Source organism: Phoenix dactylifera, chromosome 4 (genome assembly GCF_051530095.1).
Source record: "Phoenix dactylifera cultivar Ajwa chromosome 4, Ajwa_hap1_PhDact_Kaust_v1.1, whole genome shotgun sequence".
NCBI classification, from domain to species: Eukaryota; Viridiplantae; Streptophyta; class Magnoliopsida; order Arecales; family Arecaceae; genus Phoenix; species Phoenix dactylifera.
In genome coordinates this window covers 38,164,251-38,184,651 of record NC_143193.1, presented here as the reverse complement: position 1 = coordinate 38,184,651, position 20,401 = coordinate 38,164,251, and the positions used below count along the sequence as shown (strand labels likewise).

Genomic DNA, 20,401 nt, shown 5'->3' with positions numbered 1-20,401 from the left:
GGTCGAGGTCTGCTGCTTTGTCATAAAAGGGAGTTTCGAAGGGCATATCATGGGTGCGATCATACCAGCACTAATGCACCGGATCCCATCAGAACTTCGCAGTTAAGCGTGCTTGGGCGAGAGTAGTACTAGGATGGGTGACCCCCGGGAAGTCCTCGTGTTGCACCCCTTTTATTTTTTGCCCGCTTTTTTATTTTTTGATAATATTTATTTTTAATTTTTCGGCTTTTGGCTTTTCCTCTTCGGATAATTTTTTTCCCTCGAAAATAAACTGAGTCCGGAGACTCGCGGTGCCATGCCGCATAGCGGAACAGCGCGTTGAATCCTACGCCAGAACGGCCCCGGCAGCGCGAATGTCTCGGTCCGTCGAGGTCTGCTGCTTTGTCATAAAAGGGTGTTTCGATGGGCATGTCATGGGTGCGATCATACCAGCACTAATGCACCGGATCCCATCAGAACTCTGCAGTTAAGCGTGCTTGGGCGAGAGTAGTACTAGGATGGGTGACCCCCTGAGAAGTCCTCGTGTTGCACCCTTTTTATTTTTTGCCCGCTTTTTGATTTTTTGATAATATTTATTTTTAATTTTTTGGCTTTTGGCTTTTCCTCTTCGGATAATTTTTTTCCCCCGACAATAAACTGAGTCCGGAGACTGGCGGTGCCATGCCGCATAGCGGGACCAGCGCGTTGAATCCTACGCCAGAACGGCCCCGGCAGCGCGAATGTCTCGGGCGGTCGAGGTCTGCTGCTTTGTCATAAAAGGGAGTTTTGAAGGGCATATCATGGGTGCGATCATACCAGCACTAATGCACCGGATCCCATCAGAACTTCGCAGTTAAGCGTGCTTGGGTGAGAGTAGTACTAGGATGGGTGACCCCCGGGAAGTCCTCGTGTTGCACCCCTTTTATTTTTTGCCCGCTTTTTTATTTTTTGATAATATTTATTTTTAATTTTTCGGCTTTTGGCTTTTCCTCTTCGGATAATTTTTTTCCCTCGAAAATAAACTGAGTCCGGAGACTCGCGGTGCCATGCCGCATAGCGGAACAGCGCGTTGAATCCTACGCCAGAACGGCCCCGGCAGCGCGAATGTCTCGGGCCGTCGAGGTCTGCTGCTTTGTCATAAAAGGGAGTTTCGAAGGGCATATCATGGGTGCGATCATACCAGCACTAATGCACCGGATCCCATCAGAACTCCGCAGTTAAGCGTGCTTGGGCGAGAGTAGTACTAGGGTGGGTGACCCCCTGGGAAGTCCTCGTGTTGCACCCCTTTTATTTTTTGCCCGCTTTTTTATTTTTTGATAACATTTATTTTTAATTTTTCGGCTTTTGGCTTTTCCTCTTCGGATAATTTTTTTCCCCCAAAAATAAACTGAGTCCGGAGACTCGCGGTGCCATGCCGCATAGCGGAACAGCGCGTTGAATCCTACGCCAGAACGGCCCCGGCAGCGCGAATGTCTCGGTCCGTCGAGGTCTGCTGCTTTGTCATAAAAGGGTGTTTCGATGGGCATGTCATGGGTGCGATCATACCAGCACTAATGCACCGGATCCCATCAGAACTCTGCAGTTAAGCGTGCTTGGGCGAGAGTAGTACTAGGATGGGTGACCCTCTGAGAAGTCCTCGTGTTGCACCCTTTTTATTTTTTGCCCGCTTTTTTATTTTTTGATAATATTTATTTTTAATTTTTTGGCTTTTGGCTTTTCCTCTTCGGATAATTTTTTTCCCCCGACAATAAACTGAGTCCGGAGACTGGCGGTGCCATGCCGCATAGCGGGACCAGCGCGTTGAATCCTACGCCAGAACGGCCCCGGCAGCGCGAATGTCTCGGGCGGTCGAGGTCTGCTGCTTTGTCATAAAAGGGAGTTTCGAAGGGCATATCATGGGTGCGATCATACCAGCACTAATGCACCGGATCCCATCAGAACTTCGCAGTTAAGCGTGCTTGGGCGAGAGTAGTACTAGGATGGGTGACCCCCGGGAAGTCCTCGTGTTGCACCCCTTTTATTTTTTGCCCGCTTTTTTATTTTTTGATAATATTTATTTTTAATTTTTCGGCTTTTGGCTTTTCCTCTTCGGATAATTTTTTTCCCTCGAAAATAAACTGAGTTCGGAGTCTCGCGGTGCCATGCCGCATAGCGGAACAGCGCGTTGAATCCTACGCCAGAACGGCCCCGGCAGCGCGAATGTCTCGGGCCGTCGAGGTCTGCTGCTTTGTCATAAAAGGGAGTTTCGAAGGGCATATCATGGGTGCGATCATACCAGCACTAATGCACCGGATCCCATCAGAACTCCGCAGTTAAGCGTGCTTGGGCGAGAGTAGTACTAGGATGGGTGACCCCCTGGGAAGTCCTCGTGTTGCACCCCTTTTATTTTTTGCCCGCTTTTTTATTTTTTGATAACATTTATTTTTAATTTTTCGGCTTTTGGCTTTTCCTCTTCGGATAATTTTTTTCCCTCGAAAATAAACTGAGTCCGGAGACTCGCGGTGCCATGCCGCATAGCGGAACAGCGCGTTGAATCCTACGCCAGAACGGCCCCGGCAGCGCGAATGTCTCGGGCCGTCGAGGTCTGCTGCTTTGTCATAAAAGGGTGTTTCGATGGGCATGTCATGGGTGCGATCATACCAGCACTAATGCCCCGGATCCCATCAGAACTCCGCAGTTAAGCGTGCTTGGGCGAGAGTAGTACTAGGATGGGTGACGCCCTGGGAAGTCCTCGTGTTGCACCCCTTTTATTTTTTGCCCGCTTTTTTATTTTTTGATAATATTTATTTTTAATTTTTTGGCTTTTGGCTTTTCCTCTTCGGATAATTTTTCCCCCCCGAAAATAAACTGAGTCCGGAGACTGGCGGTGCCATGCCGCATAGCGGAACAGCGCGTTGAATCATACGCCAGAACGGCCCCCGCAGCGCGAATGTCTCGGGCCGTCGAGGTCTGCTGCTTTGTTTTAAAAGGGAGTTTCGAATGGCATGTCTTGGGTGCGATCATACCAGCACTAATGCACCGGATCCCATCAGAACTCCGCAGTTAAGCGTGCTTGGGCGAGAGTAGTACTAGGATGGGTGACCCCCTGGGAAGTCCTTGTGTTGCACCCTTTTTATTTTTTGCCCGCTTTTTTATTTTTTGATAATATTTATTTTTAGTTTTTCGGCTTTTGGCTTTTCCTCTTCGGATAATTTTTTTCCTCCGACAATAAACTGAGTCCGGAGACTGGCGGTGCCATGCCGCATAGCGGGACCAGCGCGTTGAATCCTACGCCAGAACGGCCCCGGCAGCGTGAATGTCTCGGGCCGTCGAGGTCTGCTGCTTTGTCATACTAGGGAGTTTCGAAGGGCATGTCATGGGTGCGATCATACCAGCACTAATGCACCGGATCCCATCAGAACTCCGCAGTTAAGCGTGCTTGGGCGAGAGTAGTACTAGGATGGGTGACCCCCTGGGAAGTCCTCGTGTTGCACCCTTTTTATTTTTTGCCCGCTTTTTTATTTTTTGATAATATTTATTTTTAATTTTTCGGCTTTTGGCTTTTTCTCTTCGGATAATTTTTTTCCCCCGAAAATAAACTGAGTCCGGAGACTCGCGGTGCCATGCCGCATAGCGGAACAGCGCGTTGAATCCTACGCCAGAACGGCCCCGGCAGCGCGAATGTCTCGGGCCGTCGAGGTCTGCTGGTTTGTCATAAAAGGGTGTTTCGATGGGCATGTCATGGGTGCGATCATACCAGCACTAATGCACCGGATCCCATCAGAACTCCGCAGTTAAGCGTGCTTGGGCGAGAGTAGTACTAGGATGGGTGACCCCCTGGGAAGTCCTCGTGTTGCACCCCTTTTATTTTTTGCCCGCTTTTTTATTTTTTGATAATATTTATTTTTAATTTTTCGGCTTTTGGCTTTTCCTCTTCGGATAATTTTTTTCCCTCGAAAATAAACTGAGTCCGGAGACTCGCGGTGCCATGCCGCATAGCGGAACAGCGCGTTGAATCCTACGCCAGAACGGCCCCGGCAGCGCGAATGTCTCGGTCCGTCGAGGTCTGCTGCTTTGTCATAAAAGGGTGTTTCGATGGGCATGTCATGGGTGCGATCATACCAGCACTAATGCACCGGATCCCATCAGAACTCTGCAGTTAAGCGTGCTTGGGCGAGAGTAGTACTAGGATGGGTGACCCCCTGAGAAGTCCTCGTGTTGCACCCTTTTTATTTTTTGCCCGCTTTTTGATTTTTTGATAATATTTATTTTTAATTTTTTGGCTTTTGGCTTTTCCTCTTCGGATAATTTTTTTCCCCCGACAATAAACTGAGTCCGGAGACTGGCGGTGCCATGCCGCATAGCGGGACCAGCGCGTTGAATCCTACGCCAGAACGGCCCCGGCAGCGCGAATGTCTCGGGCGGTCGAGGTCTGCTGCTTTGTCATAAAAGGGAGTTTTGAAGGGCATATCATGGGTGCGATCATACCAGCACTAATGCACCGGATCCCATCAGAACTTCGCAGTTAAGCGTGCTTGGGTGAGAGTAGTACTAGGATGGGTGACCCCCGGGAAGTCCTCGTGTTGCACCCCTTTTATTTTTTGCCCGCTTTTTTATTTTTTGATAATATTTATTTTTAATTTTTCGGCTTTTGGCTTTTCCTCTTCGGATAATTTTTTTCCCTCGAAAATAAACTGAGTCCGGAGACTCGCGGTGCCATGCCGCATAGCGGAACAGCGCGTTGAATCCTACGCCAGAACGGCCCCGGCAGCGCGAATGTCTCGGGCCGTCGAGGTCTGCTGCTTTGTCATAAAAGGGAGTTTCGAAGGGCATATCATGGGTGCGATCATACCAGCACTAATGCACCGGATCCCATCAGAACTCCGCAGTTAAGCGTGCTTGGGCGAGAGTAGTACTAGGGTGGGTGACCCCCTGGGAAGTCCTCGTGTTGCACCCCTTTTATTTTTTGCCCGCTTTTTTATTTTTTGATAACATTTATTTTTAATTTTTCGGCTTTTGGCTTTTCCTCTTCGGATAATTTTTTTCCCCCAAAAATAAACTGAGTCCGGAGACTCGCGGTGCCATGCCGCATAGCGGAACAGCGCGTTGAATCCTACGCCAGAACGGCCCCGGCAGCGCGAATGTCTCGGTCCGTCGAGGTCTGCTGCTTTGTCATAAAAGGGTGTTTCGATGGGCATGTCATGGGTGCGATCATACCAGCACTAATGCACCGGATCCCATCAGAACTCTGCAGTTAAGCGTGCTTGGGCGAGAGTAGTACTAGGATGGGTGACCCTCTGAGAAGTCCTCGTGTTGCACCCTTTTTATTTTTTGCCCGCTTTTTTATTTTTTGATAATATTTATTTTTAATTTTTTGGCTTTTGGCTTTTCCTCTTCGGATAATTTTTTTCCCCCGACAATAAACTGAGTCCGGAGACTGGCGGTGCCATGCCGCATAGCGGGACCAGCGCGTTGAATCCTACGCCAGAACGGCCCCGGCAGCGCGAATGTCTCGGGCGGTCGAGGTCTGCTGCTTTGTCATAAAAGGGAGTTTCGAAGGGCATATCATGGGTGCGATCATACCAGCACTAATGCACCGGATCCCATCAGAACTTCGCAGTTAAGCGTGCTTGGGCGAGAGTAGTACTAGGATGGGTGACCCCCGGGAAGTCCTCGTGTTGCACCCCTTTTATTTTTTGCCCGCTTTTTTATTTTTTGATAATATTTATTTTTAATTTTTCGGCTTTTGGCTTTTCCTCTTCGGATAATTTTTTTCCCTCGAAAATAAACTGAGTTCGGAGTCTCGCGGTGCCATGCCGCATAGCGGAACAGCGCGTTGAATCCTACGCCAGAACGGCCCCGGCAGCGCGAATGTCTCGGGCCGTCGAGGTCTGCTGCTTTGTCATAAAAGGGAGTTTCGAAGGGCATATCATGGGTGCGATCATACCAGCACTAATGCACCGGATCCCATCAGAACTCCGCAGTTAAGCGTGCTTGGGCGAGAGTAGTACTAGGATGGGTGACCCCCTGGGAAGTCCTCGTGTTGCACCCCTTTTATTTTTTGCCCGCTTTTTTATTTTTTGATAACATTTATTTTTAATTTTTCGGCTTTTGGCTTTTCCTCTTCGGATAATTTTTTTCCCTCGAAAATAAACTGAGTCCGGAGACTCGCGGTGCCATGCCGCATAGCGGAACAGCGCGTTGAATCCTACGCCAGAACGGCCCCGGCAGCGCGAATGTCTCGGGCCGTCGAGGTCTGCTGCTTTGTCATAAAAGGGTGTTTCGATGGGCATGTCATGGGTGCGATCATACCAGCACTAATGCCCCGGATCCCATCAGAACTCCGCAGTTAAGCGTGCTTGGGCGAGAGTAGTACTAGGATGGGTGACGCCCTGGGAAGTCCTCGTGTTGCACCCCTTTTATTTTTTGCCCGCTTTTTTATTTTTTGATAATATTTATTTTTAATTTTTTGGCTTTTGGCTTTTCCTCTTCGGATAATTTTTCCCCCCCGAAAATAAACTGAGTCCGGAGACTGGCGGTGCCATGCCGCATAGCGGAACAGCGCGTTGAATCATACGCCAGAACGGCCCCCGCAGCGCGAATGTCTCGGGCCGTCGAGGTCTGCTGCTTTGTTTTAAAAGGGAGTTTCGAATGGCATGTCTTGGGTGCGATCATACCAGCACTAATGCACCGGATCCCATCAGAACTCCGCAGTTAAGCGTGCTTGGGCGAGAGTAGTACTAGGATGGGTGACCCCCTGGGAAGTCCTTGTGTTGCACCCTTTTTATTTTTTGCCCGCTTTTTTATTTTTTGATAATATTTATTTTTAGTTTTTCGGCTTTTGGCTTTTCCTCTTCGGATAATTTTTTTCCTCCGACAATAAACTGAGTCCGGAGACTGGCGGTGCCATGCCGCATAGCGGGACCAGCGCGTTGAATCCTACGCCAGAACGGCCCCGGCAGCGTGAATGTCTCGGGCCGTCGAGGTCTGCTGCTTTGTCATACTAGGGAGTTTCGAAGGGCATGTCATGGGTGCGATCATACCAGCACTAATGCACCGGATCCCATCAGAACTCCGCAGTTAAGCGTGCTTGGGCGAGAGTAGTACTAGGATGGGTGACCCCCTGGGAAGTCCTCGTGTTGCACCCTTTTTATTTTTTGCCCGCTTTTTTATTTTTTGATAATATTTATTTTTAATTTTTCGGCTTTTGGCTTTTTCTCTTCGGATAATTTTTTTCCCCCGAAAATAAACTGAGTCCGGAGACTCGCGGTGCCATGCCGCATAGCGGAACAGCGCGTTGAATCCTACGCCAGAACGGCCCCGGCAGCGCGAATGTCTCGGGCCGTCGAGGTCTGCTGGTTTGTCATAAAAGGGTGTTTCGATGGGCATGTCATGGGTGCGATCATACCAGCACTAATGCACCGGATCCCATCAGAACTCCGCAGTTAAGCGTGCTTGGGCGAGAGTAGTACTAGGATGGGTGACCCCCTGGGAAGTCCTCGTGTTGCACCCCTTTTATTTTTTGCCCGCTTTTTTATTTTTTGATAATATTTATTTTTAATTTTTCGGCTTTTGGCTTTTCCTCTTCGGATAATTTTTTTCCCTCGAAAATAAACTGAGTCCGGAGACTCGCGGTGCCATGCCGCATAGCGGAATAGCGCGTTGAATCCTACGCCAGAACGGCCCCGGCAGCGCGAATGTCTCGGGCCGTCGAGGTCTGCTGCTTTGTCATAAAAGGGAGTTTCGAAGGGCATATCATGGGTGCGATCATACCAGCACTAATGCACCGGATCCCATCAGAACTCCGCAGTTAAGCGTGCTTGGGCGAGAGTAGTACTAGGATGGGTGACCCCCAGGGAAGTCCTCGTGTTGCACCCCTTTTATTTTTTGCCCGCTTTTTTATTTTTTGATAACATTAATTTTTAATTTTTCGGCTTTTGGCTTTTCCTCTTCGGATAATTTTTTTCCTCCGAAAATAAACTGAGTCCGGAGACTCGCGGTGCCATGCCGCATAGCGGAACAGCGCGTTGAATCCTACGCCAGAACGGCCCCGGCAGCGCGAATGTCTCGGTCCGTCGAGGTCTGCTGCTTTGTCATAAAAGGGTGTTTCGATGGGCATGTCATGGGTGCGATCATACCAGCACTAATGCACCGGATCCCATCAGAACTCTGCAGTTAAGCGTGCTTGGGCGAGAGTAGTACTGGGATAGGTGACCCCCTGAGAAGTCCTCGTGTTGCACCCTTTTTATTTTTTGCCCGCTTTTTTATTTTTTGATAATATTTATTTTTAATTTTTTGGCTTTTGGCTTTTCCTCTTCGGATAATTTTTTTCCCCCGACAATAAACTGAGTCCGGAGACTGGCGGTGCCATGCCGCATAGCGGGACCAGCGCGTTGAATCCTACGCCAGAACGGCCCCGGCAGCGCGAATGTCTCGGGCGGTCGAGGTCTGCTGCTTTGTCATAAAAGGGAGTTTCGAAGGGCATATCATGGGTGCGATCATACCAGCACTAATGCACCGGATCCCATCAGAACTTCGCAGTTAAGCGTGCTTGGGCGAGAGTAGTACTAGGATGGGTGACCCCCGGGAAGTCCTCGTGTTGCACCCCTTTTATTTTTTGCCCGCTTTTTTATTTTTTGATAATATTTATTTTTAATTTTTCGGCTTTTGGCTTTTCCTCTTCGGATAATTTTTTTCCCTCGAAAATAAACTGAGTCCGGAGACTCGCGGTGCCATGCCGCATAGCGGAACAGCGCGTTGAATCCTACGCCAGAACGGCCCCGGCAGCGCGAATGTCTCGGGCCGTCGAGGTCTGCTGCTTTGTCATAAAAGGGAGTTTCGAAGGGCATATCATGGGTGCGGTCATACCAGCACTAATGCACTGGATCCCATCAGAACTCCGCAGTTAAGCGTGCTTGGGCGAGAGTAGTACTAGGATGGGTGACCCCCTGGGAAGTCCTCGTGTTGCACCCCTTTTATTTTTTGCCCGCTTTTTTATTTTTTGATAACATTTATTTTTAGTTTTTTGGCTTTTGGCTTTTCCTCTTCGGATAATTTTTTTCCCTCGAAAATAAACTGAGTCCGGAGACTCGCGGTGCCATGCCGCATAGCGGAACAGCGCGTTGAATCCTACGCCAGAACGGCCCCGGCAGCGCGAATGTCTCGGGCCGTCGAGGTCTGCTGCTTTGTCATAAAATGGTGTTTCGATGGGCATGTCATGGGTGCGATCATACCAGCACTAATGCACCGGATCCCATCAGAACTCCGCAGTTAAGCGTGCTTGGGCGAGAGTAGTACTAGGATGGGTGACCCCCTGGGAAGTCCTCGTGTTGCACCCCTTTTATTTTTTGCCCGCTTTTTTATTTTTTGATAATATTTATTTTTAATTTTTTGGCTTTTGGCTTTTCCTCTTCGGATAATTTTTTCCCCCCGAAAATAAACTGAGTCCGGAGACTGGCAGTGCCATGCCGCATAGCGGAACAGCGCGTTGAATCATACGCCAGAACGGCCCCCGCAGCGCGAATGTCTCGGGCCGTTGAGGTCTGCTGCTTTGTTTTAAAAGGGAGTTTCGAATGGCATGTCTTGGGTGCGATCATACCAGCACTAATGCACCGGATCCCATCAGAACTCCGCAGTTAAGCGTGCTTGGGCGAGAGTAGTACTAGGATGGGTGACCCCCTGGGAAGTCCTTGTGTTGCACCCTTTTTATTTTTTGCCCGCTTTTTTATTTTTTGATAATATTTATTTTTAGTTTTTCGGCTTTTGGCTTTTCCTCTTCGGATAATTTTTTTCCTCCGACAATAAACTGAGTCCGGAGACTGGCGGTGCCATGCCGCATAGCGGGACCAGCGCGTTGAATCCTACGCCAGAACGGCCCCGGCAGCGTGAATGTCTCGGGCCGTCGAGGTCTGCTGCTTTGTCATACTAGGGAGTTTCGAAGGGCATGTCATGGGTGCGATCATACCAACACTAATGCACCGGATCCCATCAGAACTCCGCAGTTAAGCGTGCTTGGGCGAGAGTAGTACTAGGATGGGTGACCCCCTGGGAAGTCCTCGTGTTGCACCCTTTTTATTTTTTGCCCGCTTTTTTATTTTTTGATAATATTTATTTTTAATTTTTTGGCTTTTGGCTTTTCCTCTTCGGATAATTTTTTTCCCCCGAAAATAAACTGAGTCCGGAGACTCGCGGTGCCATGCCGCATAGCGGAACAGCGCGTTGAATCCTACGCCAGAACGGCCCCGGCAGCGCGAATGTCTCGGGCCGTCGAGGTCTGCTGCTTTGTCATAAAAGGGTGTTTCGATGGGCATGTCATGGGTGCGATCATACCAGCACTAATGCACCGGATCCCATCAGAACTCCGCAGTTAAGCGTGCTTGGGCGAGAGTAGTACTAGGATGGGTGACCCCCTGGGAAGTCCTCGTGTTGCACCCCTTTTATTTTTTGCCCGCTTTTTTATTTTTTGATAATATTTATTTTTAATTTTTCGGCTTTTGGCTTTTCCTCTTCGGATAATTTTTTTCCCTCGAAAATAAACTGAGTCCGGAGACTCGCGGTGCCATGCCGCATAGCGGAATAGCGCGTTGAATCCTACGCCAGAACGGCCCCGGCAGCGCGAATGTCTCGGGCCGTCGAGGTCTGCTGCTTTGTCATAAAAGGGAGTTTCGAAGGGCATATCATGGGTGCGATCATACCAGCACTAATGCACCGGATCCCATCAGAACTCCGCAGTTAAGCGTGCTTGGGCGAGAGTAGTACTAGGATGGGTGACCCCCTGGGAAGTCCTCGTGTTGCACCCCTTTTATTTTTTGCCCGCTTTTTTATTTTTTGATAACATTAATTTTTAATTTTTCGGCTTTTGGCTTTTCCTCTTCGGATAATTTTTTTCCTCCGAAAATAAACTGAGTCCGGAGACTCGCGGTGCCATGCCGCATAGCGGAACAGCGCGTTGAATCCTACGCCAGAACGGCCCCGGCAGCGCGAATGTCTCGGTCCGTCGAGGTCTGCTGCTTTGTCATAAAAGGGTGTTTCGATGGGCATGTTATGGGTGCGATCATACCAGCACTAATGCACCGGATCCCATCAGAACTCTGCAGTTAAGCGTGCTTGGGCGAGAGTAGTACTGGGATAGGTGACCCCCTGAGAAGTCCTCGTGTTGCACCCTTTTTATTTTTTGCCCGCTTTTTTATTTTTTGATAATATTTATTTTTAATTTTTTGGCTTTTGGCTTTTCCTCTTCGGATAATTTTTTTCCCCCGACAATAAACTGAGTCCGGAGACTGGCGGTGCCATGCCGCATAGCGGGACCAGCGCGTTGAATCCTACGCCAGAACGGCCCCGGCAGCGCGAATGTCTCGGGCGGTCGAGGTCTGCTGCTTTGTCATAAAAGGGAGTTTCGAAGGGCATATCATGGGTGCGATCATACCAGCACTAAGGCACCGGATCCCATCAGAACTCCGCAGTTAAGCGTGCTTGGGCGAGAGTAGTACTAGGATGGGTGACCCCCTGGGAAGTCCTCGTGTTGCACCCCTTTTATTTTTTGCCCGCTTTTTTATTTTTTGATAACATTAATTTTTAATTTTTCGGCTTTTGGCTTTTCCTCTTCGGATAATTTTTTTCCTCCGAAAATAAACTGAGTCCGGAGACTCGCGGTGCCATGCCGCATAGCGGAACAGCGCGTTGAATCCTACGCCAGAACGGCCCCGGCAGCGCGAATGTCTCGGTCCGTCGAGGTCTGCTGCTTTGTCATAAAAGGGTGTTTCGATGGGCATGTTATGGGTGCGATCATACCAGCACTAATGCACCGGATCCCATCAGAACTCTGCAGTTAAGCGTGCTTGGGCGAGAGTAGTACTGGGATAGGTGACCCCCTGAGAAGTCCTCGTGTTGCACCCTTTTTATTTTTTGCCCGCTTTTTTATTTTTTGATAATATTTATTTTTAATTTTTTGGCTTTTGGCTTTTCCTCTTCGGATAATTTTTTTCCCCCGACAATAAACTGAGTCCGGAGACTGGCGGTGCCATGCCGCATAGCGGGACCAGCGCGTTGAATCCTACGCCAGAACGGCCCCGGCAGCGCGAATGTCTCGGGCGGTCGAGGTCTGCTGCTTTGTCATAAAAGGGAGTTTCGAAGGGCATATCATGGGTGCGATCATACCAGCACTAATGCACCGGATCCCATCAGAACTTCGCAGTTAAGCGTGCTTGGGCGAGAGTAGTACTAGGATGGGTGACCCCCGGGAAGTCCTCATGTTGCACCCCTTTTATTTTTTGCCCGCTTTTTTATTTTTTGATAATATTTATTTTTAATTTTTCGGCTTTTGGCTTTTCCTCTTCGGATAATTTTTTTCCCTCGAAAATAAACTGAGTCCGGAGACTCGCGGTGCCATGCCGCATAGCGGAACAGCGCGTTGAATCCTACGCCAGAACGGCCCCGGCAGCGCGAATGTCTCGGGCCGTCGAGGTCTGCTGCTTTGTCATAAAAGGGAGTTTCGAAGGGCATATCATGGGTGCGATCATACCAGCACTAATGCACCGGATCCCATCAGAACTCCGCAGTTAAGCGTGCTTGGGCGAGAGTAGTACTAGGATGGGTGACCCCCTGGGAAGTCCTCGTGTTGCACCCCTTTTATTTTTTGCCCGCTTTTTTATTTTTTGATAACATTTATTTTTAGTTTTTCGGCTTTTGGCTTTTCCTCTTCGGATAATTTTTTTCCCTCGAAAATAAACTGAGTCCGGAGACTCGCGGTGCCATGCCGCATAGCGGAACAGCGCGTTGAATCCTACGCCAGAACGGCCCCGGCAGCGCGAATGTCTCGGGCCGTCGAGGTCTGCTGCTTTGTCATAAAATGGTGTTTCGATGGGCATGTCATGGGTGCAATCATACCAGCACTAATGCACCGGATCCCATCAGAACTCCGCAGTTAAGCGTGCTTGGGCGAGAGTAGTACTAGGATGGGTGACCCCCTGGGAAGTCCTCGTGTTGCACCCCTTTTATTTTTTGCCCGCTTTTTTATTTTTTGATAATATTTATTTTTAATTTTTCGGCTTTTGGCTTTTCCTCTTCGGATAATTTTTTTCCCTCGAAAATAGACTGAGTCCGGAGACTCGCGGTGCCATGCCGCATAGCGGAACAGCGCGTTGAATCCTACGCCAGAACGGCCCCGGCAGCGCGAATGTCTCGGGCCGTCGAGGTCTGCTGCTTTGTCATAAAAGGGAGTTTCGAAGGGCATATCATGGGTGCGATCATACCAGCACTAATGCACCGGATCCCATCAGAACTCCGCAGTTAAGCGTGCTTGGGCGAGAGTAGTACTAGGATGGGTGACCCCCTGGGAAGTCCTCGTGTTGCACCCCTTTTATTTTTTGCCCGCTTTTTTATTTTTTGATAACATTTATTTTTAGTTTTTCGGCTTTTGGCTTTTCCTCTTCGGATAATTTTTTTCCCTCGAAAATAAACTGAGTCCGGAGACTCGCGGTGCCATGCCGCATAGCGGAACAGCGCGTTGAATCCTACGCCAGAACGGCCCCGGCAGCGCGAATGTCTCGGGCCGTCGAGGTCTGCTGCTTTGTCATAAAATGGTGTTTCGATGGGCATGTCATGGGTGCGATCATACCAGCACTAATGCACCGGATCCCATCAGAACTCCGCAGTTAAGCGTGCTTGGGCGAGAGTAGTACTAGGATGGGTGACCCCCTGGGAAGTCCTCGTGTTGCACCCCTTTTATTTTTTGCCCGCTTTTTTATTTTTTGATAATATTTATTTTTAATTTTTTGGCTTTTGGCTTTTCCTCTTCGGATAATTTTTTCCCCCCGAAAATAAACTGAGTCCGGAGACTGGCAGTGCCATGCCGCATAGCGGAACAGCGCGTTGAATCATACGCCAGAACGGCCCCCGCAGCGCGAATGTCTCGGGCCGTTGAGGTCTGCTGCTTTGTTTTAAAAGGGAGTTTCGAATGGCATGTCTTGGGTGCGATCATACCAGCACTAATGCACCGGATCCCATCAGAACTCCGCAGTTAAGCGTGCTTGGGCGAGAGTAGTACTAGGATGGGTGACCCCCTGGGAAGTCCTTTTGTTGCACCCTTTTTATTTTTTGCCCGCTTTTTTATTTTTTGATAATATTTATTTTTAGTTTTTCGGCTTTTGGCTTTTCCTCTTCGGATAATTTTTTTCCTCCGACAATAAACTGAGTCCGGAGACTGGCGGTGCCATGCCGCATAGCGGGACCAGCGCGTTGAATCCTACGCCAGAACGGCCCCGGCAGCGTGAATGTCTCGGGCCGTCGAGGTCTGCTGCTTTGTCATACTAGGGAGTTTCGAAGGGCATGTCATGGGTGCGATCATACCAACACTAATGCACCGGATCCCATTAGAACTCCGCAGTTAAGCGTGCTTGGGCGAGAGTAGTACTAGGATGGGTGACCCCCTGGGAAGTCCTCGTGTTGCACCCTTTTTATTTTTTGCCCGCTTTTTTATTTTTTGATAATATTTATTTTTAATTTTTTGGCTTTTGGCTTTTCCTCTTCGGATAATTTTTTTCCCCCGAAAATAAACTGAGTCCGGAGACTCGCGGTGCCATGCCGCATAGCGGAACAGCGCGTTGAATCCTACGCCAGAACGGCCCCGGCAGCGCGAATGTCTCGGGCCGTCGAGGTCTGCTGCTTTGTCATAAAAGGGTGTTTCGATGGGCATGTCATGGGTGCGATCATACCAGCACTAATGCACCGGATCCAATCAGAACTCCGCAGTTAAGCGTGCTTGGGCGAGAGTAGTACTAGGATGGGTGACCCCCTGGGAAGTCCTCGTGTTGCACCCCTTTTATTTTTTGCCCGCTTTTTTATTTTTTGATAATATTTATTTTTAATTTTTCGGCTTTTGGCTTTTCCTCTTCGGATAATTTTTTTCCCTCGAAAATAAACTGAGTCCGGAGACTCGCGGTGCCATGCCGCATAGCGGAATAGCGCGTTGAATCCTACGCCAGAACGGCCCCGGCAGCGCGAATGTCTCGGGCCGTCGAGGTCTGCTGCTTTGTCATAAAAGGAAGTTTCGAAGGGCATATCATGGGTGCGATCATACCAGCACTAATGCACCGGATCCCATCAGAACTCCGCAGTTAAGCGTGCTTGGGCGAGAGTAGTACTAGGATGGGTGACCCCCTGGGAAGTCCTCGTGTTGCACCCCTTTTATTTTTTGCCCGCTTTTTTATTTTTTGATAACATTAATTTTTAATTTTTCGGCTTTTGGCTTTTCCTCTTCGGATAATTTTTTTCCCCCGAAAATAAACTGAGTCCGGAGACTCGCGGTGCCATGCCGCATAGCGGAACAGCGCGTTGAATCCCACGCCAGAACGGCCCCGGCAGCGTGAATGTCTCGGTCCGTCGAGGTCTGCTGCTTTGTCATAAAAGGGTGTTTCGATGGGAATGTCATGGGTGCGATCATACCAGCACTAATGCACCGGATCCCATCAGAACTCTGCAGTTAAGCGTGCTTGGGCGAGAGTAGTACTAGGATGGGTGACCCCCTGAGAAGTCCCCGTGTTGCACCCTTTTTATTTTTTGCCCGCTTTTTTATTTTTTGATAATATTTATTTTTAATTTTTTGGCTTTTGGCTTTTCCTCTTCGGATAATTTTTTTCCCCCGACAATAAACTGAGTCCGGAGACTGGCGGTGCCATGCCGCATAGCGGAACAACGCGTTGAATCATACGCCAGAACGGCCCCCGCAGCGCGAATGTCTCGGGCCGTCGAGGTCTGCTGCTTTGTTTTAAAAGGGAGTTTCGAATGGAATGTCTTGGGTGCGATCATACCAGCACTAATGCACCGGATCCCATCAGAACTCCGCAGTTAAGCGTGCTTGGGCGAGAGTAGTACTAGGATGGGTGACCCCCTGGGAAGTCCTTGTGTTGCACCCTTTTTATTTTTTGCCCGCTTTTTTATTTTTTGATAATATTTATTTTTAGTTTTTCGGCTTTTGGCTTTTCCTCTTCGGATAATTTTTTTCCTCCGAAAATAAACTGAGTCCGGAGACTCGCGGTGCCATGCCGCATAGCGGAACAGCGCGTTGAATCCTACGCCAGAACGGCCCCGGCAGCGCGAATGTCTCGGTCCGTCGAGGTCTGCTGCTTTGTCATAAAAGGGTGTTTCGATGGGCATGTCATGGGTGCGATCATACCAGCACTAATGCACCGGATCCCATCAGAACTCTGCAGTTAAGCGTGCTTGGGCGAGAGTAGTACTGGGATAGGTGACCCCCTGAGAAGTCCTCGTGTTGCACCCTTTTTATTTTTTGCCCGCTTTTTTATTTTTTGATAATATTTATTTTTAATTTTTTGGCTTTTGGCTTTTCCTCTTCGGATAATTTTTTTCCCCCGACAATAAACTGAGTCCGGAGACTGGCGGTGCCATGCCGCATAGCGGGACCAGCGCGTTGAATCCTACGCCAGAACGGCCCCGGCAGCGCGAATGTCTCGGGCGGTCGAGGTCTGCTGCTTTGTCATAAAAGGGAGTTTCGAAGGGCATATCATGGGTGCGATCATACCAGCACTAATGCACCGGATCCCATCAGAACTTCGCAGTTAAGCGTGCTTGGGCGAGAGTAGTACTAGGATGGGTGACCCCCGGGAAGTCTTCGTGTTGCACCCCTTTTATTTTTTGCCCGCTTTTTTATTTTTTGATAATATTTATTTTTAATTTTTCGGCTTTTGGCTTTTCCTCTTCGGATAATTTTTTTCCCTCGAAAATAAACTGAGTCCGGAGACTCGCGGTGCCATGCCGCATAGCGGAACAGCGCGTTGAATCCTACGCCAGAACGGCCCCGGCAGCGCGAATGTCTCGGGCCGTCGAGGTCTGCTGCTTTGTCATAAAAGGGAGTTTCGAAGGGCATATCATGGGTGCGATCATACCAGCACTAATGCACCGGATCCCATCAGAACTCCGCAGTTAAGCGTGCTTGGGCGAGAGTAGTACTAGGATGGGTGACCCCCTGGGAAGTCCTCGTGTTGCACCCCTTTTATTTTTTGCCCGCTTTTTTATTTTTTGATAACATTTATTTTTAGTTTTTCGGCTTTTGGCTTTTCTTCTTCGGATAATTTTTTTCCCTCGAAAATAAACTGAGTCCGGAGACTCGCGGTGCCATGCCGCATAGCGGAACAGCGCGTTGAATCCTACGCCAGAACGGCCCCGGCAGCGCGAATGTCTCGGGCCGTCGAGGTCTGCTGCTTTGTCATAAAATGGTGTTTCGATGGGCATGTCATGGGTGCGATCATACCAGCACTAATGCACCGGATCCCATCAGAACTCCGCAGTTAAGCGTGCTTGGGCGAGAGTAGTACTAGGATGGGTGACCCCCTGGGAAGTCCTCGTGTTGCACCCCTTTTATTTTTTGCCCGCTTTTTTATTTTTTGATAATATTTATTTTTAATTTTTTGGCTTTTGGCTTTTCCTCTTCGGATAATTTTTTCCCCCCGAAAATAAACTGAGTCCGGAGACTGGCAGTGCCATGCCGCATAGCGGAACAGCGCGTTGAATCATACGCCAGAACGGCCCCCGCAGCGCGAATGTCTCGGGCCGTTGAGGTCTGCTGCTTTGTTTTAAAAGGGAGTTTCGAATGGCATGTCTTGGGTGCGATCATACCAGCACTAATGCACCGGATCCCATCAGAACTCCGCAGTTAAGCGTGCTTGGGCGAGAGTAGTACTAGGATGGGTGACCCCCTGGGAAGTCCTTGTGTTGCACCCTTTTTATTTTTTGCCCGCTTTTTTATTTTTTGATAATATTTATTTTTAGTTCTTCGGCTTTTGGCTTTTCCTCTTCGGATAATTTTTTTCCTCCGACAATAAACTGAGTCCGGAGACTGGCGGTGCCATGCCGCATAGCGGGACCAGCGCGTTGAATCCTACGCCAGAACGGCCCCGGCAGCGTGAATGTCTCGGGTCGTCGAGGTCTGCTGCTTTGTCATACTAGGGAGTTTCGAAGGGCATGTCATGGGTGCGATCATACCAGCACTAATGCACCGGATCCCATCAGAACTCCGCAGTTAAGCGTGCTTGGGCGAGAGTAGTACTAGGATGGGTGACCCCCTGGGAAGTCCTCGTGTTGCACCCTTTTTATTTTTTGCCCGCTTTTTTATTTTTTGATAATATTTATTTTTAATTTTTTGGCTTTTGGCTTTTCCTCTTCGGATAATTTTTTTCCCCCGAAAATAAACTGAGTCCGGAGACTCGCGGTGCCATGCCGCATAGCGGAACAGCGCGTTGAATCCTACGCCAGAACGGCCCCGGCAGCGCGAATGTCTCGGGCCGTCGAGGTCTGCTGCTTTGTCATAAAAGGGTGTTTCGATGGGCATGTCATGGGTGCGATCATACCAGCACTAATGCACCGGATCCCATCAGAACTCCGCAGTTAAGCGTGCTTGGGCGAGAGTAGTACTAGGATGGGTGACCCCCTGGGAAGTCCTCGTGTTGCACCCCTTTTATTTTTTGCCCGCTTTTTTATTTTTTGATAATATTTATTTTTAATTTTTCGGCTTTTGGCTTTTCCACTTCGGATAATTTTTTTCCCTCGAAAATAAACTGAGTCCGGAGACTCGCGGTGCCATCCCGCATAGCGGAATAGCGCGTTGAATCCTACGCCAGAACGGCCCCGGCAGCGCGAATGTCTCGGGCCGTCGAGGTCTGCTGCTTTGTCATAAAAGGAAGTTTCGAAGGGCATATCATGGGTGCGATCATACCAGCACTAATGCACCGGATCCCATCAGAACTCCGCAGTTAAGCGTGCTTGGGCGAGAGTAGTACTAGGATGGGTGACCCCCTGGGAAGTCCTCGTGTTGCACCCCTTTTATTTTTTGCCCGCTTTTTTATTTTTTGATAACATTAATTTTTAATTTTTCGGCTTTTGGCTTTTCCTCTTCGGATAATTTTTTTCCCCCGAAAATAAACTGAGTCCGGAGACTCGCGGTGCCATGCCGCATAGCGGAACAGCGCGTTGAATCCCACGCCAGAACGGCCCCGGCAGCGTGAATGTCTCGGTCCGTCGAGGTCTGCTGCTTTGTCATAAAAGGGTGTTTCGATGGGAATGTCATGGGTGCGATCATACCAGCACTAATGCACCGGATCCCATCAGAACTCTGCAGTTAAGCGTGCTTGGGCGAGAGTAGTACTAGGATGGGTGACCCCCTGAGAAGTCCCCGTGTTGCACCCTTTTTATTTTTTGCCCGCTTTTTTATTTTTTGATAATATTTATTTTTAATTTTTTGGCTTTTGGCTTTTCCTCTTCGGATAATTTTTTTCCCCCGACAATAAACTGAGTCCGGAGACTGGCGGTGCCATGCCGCATAGCGGAACAACGCGTTGAATCATACGCCAGAACGGCCCCCGCAGCGCGAATGTCTCGGGCCGTCGAGGTCTGCTGCTTTGTTTTAAAAGGGAGTTTCGAATGGCATGTCTTGGGTGCGATCATACCAGCACTAATGCACCGGATCCCATCAGAACTCCGCAGTTAAGCGTGCTTGGGCGAGGGTAGTACTAGGATGGGTGACCCCCTGGGAAGTCCTTGTGTTGCACCCTTTTTATTTTTTGCCCGCTTTTTTATTTTTTGATAATATTTATTTTTAGTTTTTCGGCTTTTGGCTTTTCCTCTTCGGATAATTTTTTTCCTCCGACAATAAACTGAGTCCGGAGACTGGCGGTGCCATGCCGCATAGCGGGACCAGCGCGTTGAATCCTACGCCAGAACGGCCCCGGCGGCGCGAATGTCTCGGGCCGTCGAGGTCTGCTGCTTTGTCATAAAAGGGTGTTTCGATGGGCATGTCATGGGTGCGATCATACCAGCACTAATGCACCGGATCACATCAGAACTCCGCAGTTAAGCGTGCTTGGGCGAGAGTAGTACTAGGATGGGTGACCCCTTGGGAAGTCCTCGTGTTGTACCCCTTTTATTTTTTGCCCGCTTTTTTATTTTTTGATAATATTTATTTTTAATTTTTCGGCTTTTGGCTTTTCCTCTTCGGATAATTTTTTTCCCTCGAAAATAAACTGAGTCCGGAGACTCGCGGTGCCATGCCGCATAGCGGAATAGCGCGTTGAATCCTACGCCAGAACGGCCCCGGCAGCGCGAATGTCTCGGGCCGTCGAGGTCTGCTGCTTTGTCATAAAAGGGTGTTTCGATGGGCATGTCATGGGTGCGATCATACCAGCACTAATGCACCGGATCACATCAGAACTCCGCAGTTAAGCGTGCTTGGGCGAGAGTAGTACTAGGATGGGTGACCCCTTGGGAAGTCCTCGTGTTGTACCCCTTTTATTTTTTGCCCGCTTTTTTATTTTTTGATAATATTTATTTTTAATTTTTCGGCTTTTGGCTTTTCCTCTTCGGATAATTTTTTTCCCTCGAAAATAAACTGAGTCCGGAGACTCGCGGTGCCATGCCGCATAGCGGAATAGCGCGT

General features: G+C 49.2%; 55 non-coding genes and 1 pseudogene across 55 annotated transcripts; all 56 read left to right on the top strand.

The window, feature by feature from the left end:
- The first annotated feature begins 51 nt into the window (after window positions 1-51).
- On the top strand, window positions 52-169 carry LOC148711300 (5S ribosomal RNA). The gene has a single exon (XR_015984644.2). It is a non-coding gene; the product is annotated as a 5S ribosomal RNA (ribosomal RNA).
- A 246-nt stretch (window positions 170-415) lies between these two features.
- On the top strand, window positions 416-534 carry LOC148711299 (5S ribosomal RNA). The gene has a single exon (XR_015983659.2). It is a non-coding gene; the product is annotated as a 5S ribosomal RNA (ribosomal RNA).
- Window positions 535-781: 247 nt separating this feature from the next.
- LOC148711298 (5S ribosomal RNA) lies at window positions 782-899 on the top strand. Its single transcript, XR_015982911.2, has one exon. It is a non-coding gene; the product is annotated as a 5S ribosomal RNA (ribosomal RNA).
- A 246-nt stretch (window positions 900-1,145) lies between these two features.
- Window positions 1,146-1,264, top strand: LOC148711297 (5S ribosomal RNA). Its single transcript, XR_015982909.2, has one exon. It is a non-coding gene; the product is annotated as a 5S ribosomal RNA (ribosomal RNA).
- Window positions 1,265-1,510: 246 nt separating this feature from the next.
- Window positions 1,511-1,629, top strand: LOC148711296 (5S ribosomal RNA). The gene has a single exon (XR_015985959.2). It is a non-coding gene; the product is annotated as a 5S ribosomal RNA (ribosomal RNA).
- Window positions 1,630-1,876: 247 nt separating this feature from the next.
- LOC148711295 (5S ribosomal RNA) lies at window positions 1,877-1,994 on the top strand. Its single transcript, XR_015980543.1, has one exon. It is a non-coding gene; the product is annotated as a 5S ribosomal RNA (ribosomal RNA).
- Window positions 1,995-2,240: 246 nt separating this feature from the next.
- LOC148711294 (5S ribosomal RNA) lies at window positions 2,241-2,359 on the top strand. The gene has a single exon (XR_015985582.2). It is a non-coding gene; the product is annotated as a 5S ribosomal RNA (ribosomal RNA).
- Window positions 2,360-2,605: 246 nt separating this feature from the next.
- LOC148711293 (5S ribosomal RNA) lies at window positions 2,606-2,724 on the top strand. Its single transcript, XR_015985958.2, has one exon. It is a non-coding gene; the product is annotated as a 5S ribosomal RNA (ribosomal RNA).
- Window positions 2,725-2,970: 246 nt separating this feature from the next.
- On the top strand, window positions 2,971-3,089 carry LOC148711292 (5S ribosomal RNA). Its single transcript, XR_015984643.1, has one exon. It is a non-coding gene; the product is annotated as a 5S ribosomal RNA (ribosomal RNA).
- A 247-nt stretch (window positions 3,090-3,336) lies between these two features.
- On the top strand, window positions 3,337-3,455 carry LOC148711291 (5S ribosomal RNA). Its single transcript, XR_015979634.2, has one exon. It is a non-coding gene; the product is annotated as a 5S ribosomal RNA (ribosomal RNA).
- A 246-nt stretch (window positions 3,456-3,701) lies between these two features.
- Window positions 3,702-3,820, top strand: LOC148711290 (5S ribosomal RNA). Its single transcript, XR_015984068.2, has one exon. It is a non-coding gene; the product is annotated as a 5S ribosomal RNA (ribosomal RNA).
- A 246-nt stretch (window positions 3,821-4,066) lies between these two features.
- LOC148711289 (5S ribosomal RNA) lies at window positions 4,067-4,185 on the top strand. The gene has a single exon (XR_015982908.2). It is a non-coding gene; the product is annotated as a 5S ribosomal RNA (ribosomal RNA).
- Window positions 4,186-4,432: 247 nt separating this feature from the next.
- LOC148711288 (5S ribosomal RNA) lies at window positions 4,433-4,550 on the top strand. Its single transcript, XR_015981557.2, has one exon. It is a non-coding gene; the product is annotated as a 5S ribosomal RNA (ribosomal RNA).
- A 246-nt stretch (window positions 4,551-4,796) lies between these two features.
- On the top strand, window positions 4,797-4,915 carry LOC148711287 (5S ribosomal RNA). Its single transcript, XR_015983237.1, has one exon. It is a non-coding gene; the product is annotated as a 5S ribosomal RNA (ribosomal RNA).
- Window positions 4,916-5,161: 246 nt separating this feature from the next.
- LOC148711286 (5S ribosomal RNA) lies at window positions 5,162-5,280 on the top strand. Its single transcript, XR_015984067.2, has one exon. It is a non-coding gene; the product is annotated as a 5S ribosomal RNA (ribosomal RNA).
- Window positions 5,281-5,527: 247 nt separating this feature from the next.
- LOC148711285 (5S ribosomal RNA) lies at window positions 5,528-5,645 on the top strand. The gene has a single exon (XR_015982907.2). It is a non-coding gene; the product is annotated as a 5S ribosomal RNA (ribosomal RNA).
- A 246-nt stretch (window positions 5,646-5,891) lies between these two features.
- On the top strand, window positions 5,892-6,010 carry LOC148711284 (5S ribosomal RNA). Its single transcript, XR_015981555.2, has one exon. It is a non-coding gene; the product is annotated as a 5S ribosomal RNA (ribosomal RNA).
- A 246-nt stretch (window positions 6,011-6,256) lies between these two features.
- Window positions 6,257-6,375, top strand: LOC148711283 (5S ribosomal RNA). Its single transcript, XR_015983225.2, has one exon. It is a non-coding gene; the product is annotated as a 5S ribosomal RNA (ribosomal RNA).
- A 246-nt stretch (window positions 6,376-6,621) lies between these two features.
- Window positions 6,622-6,740, top strand: LOC148711282 (5S ribosomal RNA). The gene has a single exon (XR_015986625.2). It is a non-coding gene; the product is annotated as a 5S ribosomal RNA (ribosomal RNA).
- Window positions 6,741-6,987: 247 nt separating this feature from the next.
- Window positions 6,988-7,106, top strand: LOC148711281 (5S ribosomal RNA). Its single transcript, XR_015980542.2, has one exon. It is a non-coding gene; the product is annotated as a 5S ribosomal RNA (ribosomal RNA).
- A 246-nt stretch (window positions 7,107-7,352) lies between these two features.
- LOC148711280 (5S ribosomal RNA) lies at window positions 7,353-7,471 on the top strand. The gene has a single exon (XR_015984642.2). It is a non-coding gene; the product is annotated as a 5S ribosomal RNA (ribosomal RNA).
- A 246-nt stretch (window positions 7,472-7,717) lies between these two features.
- Window positions 7,718-7,836, top strand: LOC148711279 (5S ribosomal RNA). The gene has a single exon (XR_015983658.2). It is a non-coding gene; the product is annotated as a 5S ribosomal RNA (ribosomal RNA).
- A 246-nt stretch (window positions 7,837-8,082) lies between these two features.
- Window positions 8,083-8,201, top strand: LOC148711278 (5S ribosomal RNA). The gene has a single exon (XR_015982906.2). It is a non-coding gene; the product is annotated as a 5S ribosomal RNA (ribosomal RNA).
- Window positions 8,202-8,448: 247 nt separating this feature from the next.
- Window positions 8,449-8,566, top strand: LOC148711277 (5S ribosomal RNA). The gene has a single exon (XR_015982905.2). It is a non-coding gene; the product is annotated as a 5S ribosomal RNA (ribosomal RNA).
- Window positions 8,567-8,812: 246 nt separating this feature from the next.
- Window positions 8,813-8,931, top strand: LOC148711276 (5S ribosomal RNA). The gene has a single exon (XR_015985957.2). It is a non-coding gene; the product is annotated as a 5S ribosomal RNA (ribosomal RNA).
- A 246-nt stretch (window positions 8,932-9,177) lies between these two features.
- Window positions 9,178-9,296, top strand: LOC148711275 (5S ribosomal RNA). The gene has a single exon (XR_015980541.2). It is a non-coding gene; the product is annotated as a 5S ribosomal RNA (ribosomal RNA).
- A 246-nt stretch (window positions 9,297-9,542) lies between these two features.
- LOC148711274 (5S ribosomal RNA) lies at window positions 9,543-9,661 on the top strand. Its single transcript, XR_015982904.2, has one exon. It is a non-coding gene; the product is annotated as a 5S ribosomal RNA (ribosomal RNA).
- Window positions 9,662-9,908: 247 nt separating this feature from the next.
- On the top strand, window positions 9,909-10,027 carry LOC148711273 (5S ribosomal RNA). The gene has a single exon (XR_015985956.2). It is a non-coding gene; the product is annotated as a 5S ribosomal RNA (ribosomal RNA).
- Window positions 10,028-10,273: 246 nt separating this feature from the next.
- On the top strand, window positions 10,274-10,392 carry LOC148711272 (5S ribosomal RNA). Its single transcript, XR_015984641.2, has one exon. It is a non-coding gene; the product is annotated as a 5S ribosomal RNA (ribosomal RNA).
- A 246-nt stretch (window positions 10,393-10,638) lies between these two features.
- On the top strand, window positions 10,639-10,757 carry LOC148711271 (5S ribosomal RNA). The gene has a single exon (XR_015985977.2). It is a non-coding gene; the product is annotated as a 5S ribosomal RNA (ribosomal RNA).
- Window positions 10,758-11,003: 246 nt separating this feature from the next.
- LOC148711270 (5S ribosomal RNA) lies at window positions 11,004-11,122 on the top strand. The gene has a single exon (XR_015982903.2). It is a non-coding gene; the product is annotated as a 5S ribosomal RNA (ribosomal RNA).
- A 247-nt stretch (window positions 11,123-11,369) lies between these two features.
- On the top strand, window positions 11,370-11,488 carry LOC148711269 (5S ribosomal RNA). The gene has a single exon (XR_015982902.2). It is a non-coding gene; the product is annotated as a 5S ribosomal RNA (ribosomal RNA).
- Window positions 11,489-11,734: 246 nt separating this feature from the next.
- On the top strand, window positions 11,735-11,853 carry LOC148711268 (5S ribosomal RNA). The gene has a single exon (XR_015985955.2). It is a non-coding gene; the product is annotated as a 5S ribosomal RNA (ribosomal RNA).
- A 247-nt stretch (window positions 11,854-12,100) lies between these two features.
- On the top strand, window positions 12,101-12,218 carry LOC148711267 (5S ribosomal RNA; annotated as a pseudogene).
- A 246-nt stretch (window positions 12,219-12,464) lies between these two features.
- LOC148711266 (5S ribosomal RNA) lies at window positions 12,465-12,583 on the top strand. The gene has a single exon (XR_015982901.1). It is a non-coding gene; the product is annotated as a 5S ribosomal RNA (ribosomal RNA).
- A 246-nt stretch (window positions 12,584-12,829) lies between these two features.
- On the top strand, window positions 12,830-12,948 carry LOC148711265 (5S ribosomal RNA). Its single transcript, XR_015985953.2, has one exon. It is a non-coding gene; the product is annotated as a 5S ribosomal RNA (ribosomal RNA).
- Window positions 12,949-13,194: 246 nt separating this feature from the next.
- LOC148711264 (5S ribosomal RNA) lies at window positions 13,195-13,313 on the top strand. Its single transcript, XR_015984638.2, has one exon. It is a non-coding gene; the product is annotated as a 5S ribosomal RNA (ribosomal RNA).
- Window positions 13,314-13,559: 246 nt separating this feature from the next.
- LOC148711263 (5S ribosomal RNA) lies at window positions 13,560-13,678 on the top strand. Its single transcript, XR_015985976.2, has one exon. It is a non-coding gene; the product is annotated as a 5S ribosomal RNA (ribosomal RNA).
- A 246-nt stretch (window positions 13,679-13,924) lies between these two features.
- On the top strand, window positions 13,925-14,043 carry LOC148711262 (5S ribosomal RNA). The gene has a single exon (XR_015982900.2). It is a non-coding gene; the product is annotated as a 5S ribosomal RNA (ribosomal RNA).
- Window positions 14,044-14,290: 247 nt separating this feature from the next.
- Window positions 14,291-14,409, top strand: LOC148711261 (5S ribosomal RNA). Its single transcript, XR_015982898.2, has one exon. It is a non-coding gene; the product is annotated as a 5S ribosomal RNA (ribosomal RNA).
- Window positions 14,410-14,655: 246 nt separating this feature from the next.
- Window positions 14,656-14,774, top strand: LOC148711260 (5S ribosomal RNA). Its single transcript, XR_015979528.2, has one exon. It is a non-coding gene; the product is annotated as a 5S ribosomal RNA (ribosomal RNA).
- A 246-nt stretch (window positions 14,775-15,020) lies between these two features.
- On the top strand, window positions 15,021-15,139 carry LOC148711259 (5S ribosomal RNA). The gene has a single exon (XR_015980538.2). It is a non-coding gene; the product is annotated as a 5S ribosomal RNA (ribosomal RNA).
- Window positions 15,140-15,385: 246 nt separating this feature from the next.
- LOC148711258 (5S ribosomal RNA) lies at window positions 15,386-15,504 on the top strand. Its single transcript, XR_015984162.2, has one exon. It is a non-coding gene; the product is annotated as a 5S ribosomal RNA (ribosomal RNA).
- A 246-nt stretch (window positions 15,505-15,750) lies between these two features.
- On the top strand, window positions 15,751-15,869 carry LOC148711257 (5S ribosomal RNA). The gene has a single exon (XR_015983657.2). It is a non-coding gene; the product is annotated as a 5S ribosomal RNA (ribosomal RNA).
- Window positions 15,870-16,115: 246 nt separating this feature from the next.
- On the top strand, window positions 16,116-16,234 carry LOC148711256 (5S ribosomal RNA). The gene has a single exon (XR_015981856.2). It is a non-coding gene; the product is annotated as a 5S ribosomal RNA (ribosomal RNA).
- Window positions 16,235-16,481: 247 nt separating this feature from the next.
- Window positions 16,482-16,599, top strand: LOC148711255 (5S ribosomal RNA). Its single transcript, XR_015978172.2, has one exon. It is a non-coding gene; the product is annotated as a 5S ribosomal RNA (ribosomal RNA).
- A 246-nt stretch (window positions 16,600-16,845) lies between these two features.
- Window positions 16,846-16,964, top strand: LOC148711254 (5S ribosomal RNA). The gene has a single exon (XR_015983656.2). It is a non-coding gene; the product is annotated as a 5S ribosomal RNA (ribosomal RNA).
- A 246-nt stretch (window positions 16,965-17,210) lies between these two features.
- On the top strand, window positions 17,211-17,329 carry LOC148711253 (5S ribosomal RNA). Its single transcript, XR_015980537.2, has one exon. It is a non-coding gene; the product is annotated as a 5S ribosomal RNA (ribosomal RNA).
- Window positions 17,330-17,575: 246 nt separating this feature from the next.
- On the top strand, window positions 17,576-17,694 carry LOC148711252 (5S ribosomal RNA). Its single transcript, XR_015981855.2, has one exon. It is a non-coding gene; the product is annotated as a 5S ribosomal RNA (ribosomal RNA).
- A 247-nt stretch (window positions 17,695-17,941) lies between these two features.
- Window positions 17,942-18,060, top strand: LOC148711251 (5S ribosomal RNA). The gene has a single exon (XR_015978810.2). It is a non-coding gene; the product is annotated as a 5S ribosomal RNA (ribosomal RNA).
- Window positions 18,061-18,306: 246 nt separating this feature from the next.
- LOC148711250 (5S ribosomal RNA) lies at window positions 18,307-18,425 on the top strand. Its single transcript, XR_015985036.2, has one exon. It is a non-coding gene; the product is annotated as a 5S ribosomal RNA (ribosomal RNA).
- A 246-nt stretch (window positions 18,426-18,671) lies between these two features.
- On the top strand, window positions 18,672-18,790 carry LOC148711249 (5S ribosomal RNA). The gene has a single exon (XR_015979916.2). It is a non-coding gene; the product is annotated as a 5S ribosomal RNA (ribosomal RNA).
- Window positions 18,791-19,036: 246 nt separating this feature from the next.
- On the top strand, window positions 19,037-19,155 carry LOC148711248 (5S ribosomal RNA). Its single transcript, XR_015982897.2, has one exon. It is a non-coding gene; the product is annotated as a 5S ribosomal RNA (ribosomal RNA).
- Window positions 19,156-19,401: 246 nt separating this feature from the next.
- Window positions 19,402-19,520, top strand: LOC148711247 (5S ribosomal RNA). Its single transcript, XR_015978809.2, has one exon. It is a non-coding gene; the product is annotated as a 5S ribosomal RNA (ribosomal RNA).
- Window positions 19,521-19,767: 247 nt separating this feature from the next.
- Window positions 19,768-19,886, top strand: LOC148711246 (5S ribosomal RNA). The gene has a single exon (XR_015985035.2). It is a non-coding gene; the product is annotated as a 5S ribosomal RNA (ribosomal RNA).
- Window positions 19,887-20,132: 246 nt separating this feature from the next.
- LOC148711245 (5S ribosomal RNA) lies at window positions 20,133-20,251 on the top strand. Its single transcript, XR_015979914.2, has one exon. It is a non-coding gene; the product is annotated as a 5S ribosomal RNA (ribosomal RNA).
- Window positions 20,252-20,401: the final 150 nt, after the last annotated feature.